Raw genomic sequence first — 4,728 nt, 5'->3', positions numbered from 1 at the left:
TGACTGCAGGACTGTTTCCTAGTCTTCATTTCCATTCTTCCAAAATTTCCAGCTGTCTTCTAGTTACTCTACACTTGGGGGACCCCCAATTCTGAACCCTTACCCTATGTACTGATGCTGTTCTGTAGATTACCTGTTGACTGTTGTTTTGTTTGTCTTGAAGGTACTTTCTAATTTCATGTAACCTTCTTTTATGTCCAATAAAATTATGAAAAAATGTTCAACATCCTGAGTCATCAGAGAAATCCAAATAAAAATTACATTAAAATTTGATTTCATGCTAGTAGAATGGACTGCTTATTTCAGGGAAGTAGCCCCTTCTTTCATCTTTACTTCTGGTAGCCAGTTACCTTGAAAATCTTGTCTGCTTCCGTCCAACGTACGCGATACAATTATTATTTATTAGGTGCTCTTGGGATGTTTTTCTGAATAAGTAGAAATGAACAGCCCTATGGTGTATTGTTAATAGAAGGAGGATTTAGCTTAGTTTATGGAAGAGGCATTTCTTCTGTGCAAATCTTTCTGCTAAGGAAGGTGCTCCTAAAAGCTCTTTCTGTGTGTGTGTCATTGATCTTTATGCCTATACTTTTTAAATCTTCTTATATTGGAGGTGCTTGTGTTATTCTGTGCTTTAATTTTATCTTCATACGTAAAGCACATAAATAAACATATATATGTGCATATTCCATAAAAGTGAAGGTTCATGAATCAAGTTTATGTATTTAGTTATAAAACTAAACAATTACTGTTCCTTTTCAGTAAGTTAACTATAATTTACATGATATTGATACTATGAATTAATCTGTTTTCACAATATTTTTATCAGATCTATGAGATGGCACACACCCTGACTTACATACCTACTCTTACTAGAGTAATGTAACATGAGGGGCCGGCTTGCTGGGGTTTCTGTCCTGTCCAGTACCTCATAGCCGGCAGGCCCCAAAGAAAATCACACAAAGTTATAAAGATAATTGGCCCATTATGTCAGGGTACTTATTAGCTCTTGTAACTTATATTAACCCATTATTCTGATCTATTTTAGCCATCTGGCTCAGCACATTTTTCAGCTGGCAGATCACATCCTGCTTCCTCAGTGATCTGGGCTGGGCTGGGAGGAATCAGCTTCCTCCTTCCCAGAATTCTCCTGTTCTCATTGCATCATTTCTACTTCCTGTCTGGTTTTCCTGCCTATACTTCCTGCCTGGCCCATCAGCGCTTATTTAAAACTTGATTGACAGAATACAGACAATTCTTCCGCACCAGAGTAACAGTTATTGTGATCATTGTCAACAGTAACTTTGGAGTCATGGCAAGTGTGTGTGACAAAGCTTTTTCCAGACTCACTATCAGCGATTCCAATTTAGAAAATCTACGTTTGCAAAAGATGTTAGAAAATCTACATTAGTTTTTTTTTTAATGTAAAATTCTGGGCTTTCCAGAATTTGAAAACAGTATGACACCTCAAACCCTAAGGTTCTCATTCATTTGAAGAGCAGAGTTTAATTAGGTCCCTGTTGGAACCTGAGATTTGGGGTCTAATTACCCCCAAGATGTTTTGCAAAGATTTGGAGCAACAGCTACAAGGATCATTTATTTTGATGATAGAATTTCTACAACAAACTTGTATGATTATAATAAAGGAAATTGGCTTAGAGCACATTTCTGCCCCTTCTGGAATCTCTATAGTGCACACTTTAGTGGCTCTAGACTGGTGCATTTTCACATGTTAAATCATTTTGTTTTTGGGTGGGTGCCACATAGAAAGCATTTAGCGTGCACCTGTCCTTTGGCATAACATAACTCAACACAGACGATTTCTTGTTGTGTTACTTCTATTTTACAATTCCAAGAAATGTTTTGGGTACCTGGAAGGAAGAGCAAATAATTTGGGAGTGTTAAAAGCTCTGTGAATCTGAACCATACTCAGAATCTAGCCAGAGGAATCTGTAGCTTCCTGAAGACTTTGTACAAAGAGATACATGACTACTATAGCAGATATAACTCTGTGCTTCCTGGATAGGTGGGCCTGCCCAGTGATGAAGCCATTTGTGTACATGTTGATGGATGAGAGGTGCTCCTGAAAGTCTGAAATCATTTTAACTCCCTGTGACTTCCTCCCTCCCTCCCTCTCTCTCCTTCTCCCCCTGTCTCTCTTTCCCTTCTTTCCTCTCCCTCTATCCCCTCCTCTCTCCCTCTCTCTCTGTTACTTGAGTTCTGTTGATTATTATTTTCTCCTAATGTCTATGTTAGGAGGAACAAGGCAGCACCCAACAGTAAGAGACTTATTTGTGATTATTTCCTCCTTGCTCTTTCTTCAGATCGTGTCCTTGCTGCATACCACAGTCATTGTTATACCGTTGTCCCATGGTATTTCTGACATTGTTTTCTGAGAATTTAAACAAGTTTTAGCAAAAGGTGAGGCTCACTTTTGTGTCTTGATATTCAGTTGAATTAACCCCAAAGGTTCATGTTTCTCATCCACTAAATGAGAAGAATAGCTGCCTGGATGGTTTTAAAGATCTGATTAAATAGCATCTGAAATGAAATGATATTTGCAAAGTAGTTCTTTAGTATGCATGACAACTATGCTTAACAAATTATGGGTGGTGCAAGAGGTAGTTATTGCTATTGATATCATTTTTATTTTAGAAGCTTAAGAGATAATAGTTTATTTGAGATGAGCACGTTTAGAGGCTAAAATCCTTTTCTTTTATTGGTGGACTCCTTAATTCTTACCTTTAATTTGATAAACATCTGACTCATTCTTCGCTTAGGGAAATAAAGGCAGAGGCACACATTTCATGATGAAATTATTTCCTTTTTTTCTCCAGGATTTTAGAAATATAATTAATGAGTTATTATAAGTCAAATTATTTTCTGAAATGCATATTTTAACGCCCTAACTTCCAATGCAGTGGTATTTTGAAATGGAACCTTTGGGAGACAGTCATGAGTGTGAGACCACACACGGGTTGGGTGTCCTGGAGGAGCTATCTCAGTGCTTGCCAGCTTTCTTCATGCAGGACACAGCAAAAAGGGTGGACATCTCTAAGATGTAGGAGAGCCTTGTCAGAATCTAGACCTGCCTACACCATCATCTCAGTCTTCTAAGCTCTACAACGTGAGAAAACAAATGTCGGTTTAATCTTTAATGTCCGTTTAATCTTCCTTAACTTATGTTGTCATGTTGTTTTCTTCTGGCAGCCTGAGCAGACTCAGGCTCACATTGATATGTGAACTTGATTAAATTATTTCTTTATAATTCATTTTGAACCTGATAAATATGAAATTTAACAAATATTTTATACTTACATACTTGTTAAAGAGCTACTAAATAAGAAAGCAAAGATTTTTAAAATAAAATTTTATTTAAAGTATAATTACATCAGTTCCCCCTTTCCTCCCTCCAAAACCTCTCTTAATGCATATTGTAATAACCAGCAAAAATTTATAATGAATACAGTTTCAATTGAAGAGGATATTATTTGGTTGGGATAAGATAACTGCTTACAATGCAAATACATTTAGGCACTCCAGATTAAATCATTTCTAAAATAATCAGCACTTCTAATGCATTATTGGTCATAATAATGAGATAAGTGTGGGGTTATCTGAACCTTGCTTCAGGCTGACTGGAGTGTATGTTTGGTGTAAAGAGAGCGTTTGCATAGCTTATAGTGAATGCACTGATTGCATGGATGAATCAATAACATATTGGAGCTAGTGTTAAAAGGAACTACAGGTTGTCACTGACAGATGACTATAACTATAGCACCAGTGTAGAGATTAAATGAGGTAGTTCTTACCATCTGGACTATGGGACTATTCCCATATGGACTATGGGAATATTCAAGTAGTAGTTGTTACTATTACTGTTATTTTTGATGTTGAATCTATCAGTTCCCACAGATGTGAAAAAGCAGTAATATTTCTTAAGACTAAAGTATAAAAATGCTGCTGTGTATGGACTGACAATTAATAAATTGTCCATATTTTATAGGAAAAAGAAATGGAGAAACAAGAGCAACCAGGCTGGCAGCAGACAGTTCACATCTACTGCTCACACATGTTCTCAGTGATGAGGAAATGGCACTGTGTAGTCGCCTATAGATTGAGACAAGATGGAGAATAGACAAATGTTTGAATTTTGAATTTATTTCTAGAATGTAACAGTGTAATTGGGTTTCTCTAAAATCAACATTCAGCTCAGTAAAAATTAAATACTGGTAAAATTTATAGGATTTTACACATTTCTAGAAGCTATTTTTCATAAACATATTGATGAGAAATGTTATCTCATTACTTACTTATATAGGGTAAAAAAATTACATTTATCACTTTTCCCCTTCCTAACTTTTAAAAATCTCAATTATTGGAAGCAGGAATGCTTTTTAATGGTACAGCATTTCAAACGGCACCTCTGCTTCCCAAACACTCACCGCTTGAAGTGTTTATTATTTATTATACCTATTATAATCCTACAAACTCTTCTGGAAACTTTAGCAAAGGGTATAATGGGTGACATTATTTGCAATATAATTCTTTCTGATGTTTTAGGAAATGTATCATTTTGTGAATAAAATATATTTTCCTCCACATTCTTTTCGAACTCCAAAAAGTTACCATTTGGAAACCTGAGAATATTAAGCATTCTGTGTGAACTCAAACCTGGAGACAGCAGAGCGGTGGGAATGACGAGGGAGAGCGCACATTTAGAGCCAGAGT

Source organism: Myodes glareolus, chromosome 8 (genome assembly GCF_982192425.1).
Source record: "Myodes glareolus chromosome 8, mMyoGla1.1, whole genome shotgun sequence".
In the NCBI taxonomy this organism is placed as follows: Eukaryota; Metazoa; Chordata; class Mammalia; order Rodentia; family Cricetidae; genus Myodes; species Myodes glareolus.
The sequence above is the reverse complement of the archived record's forward strand: the minus strand, read 5'-3'. Positions refer to the sequence as shown.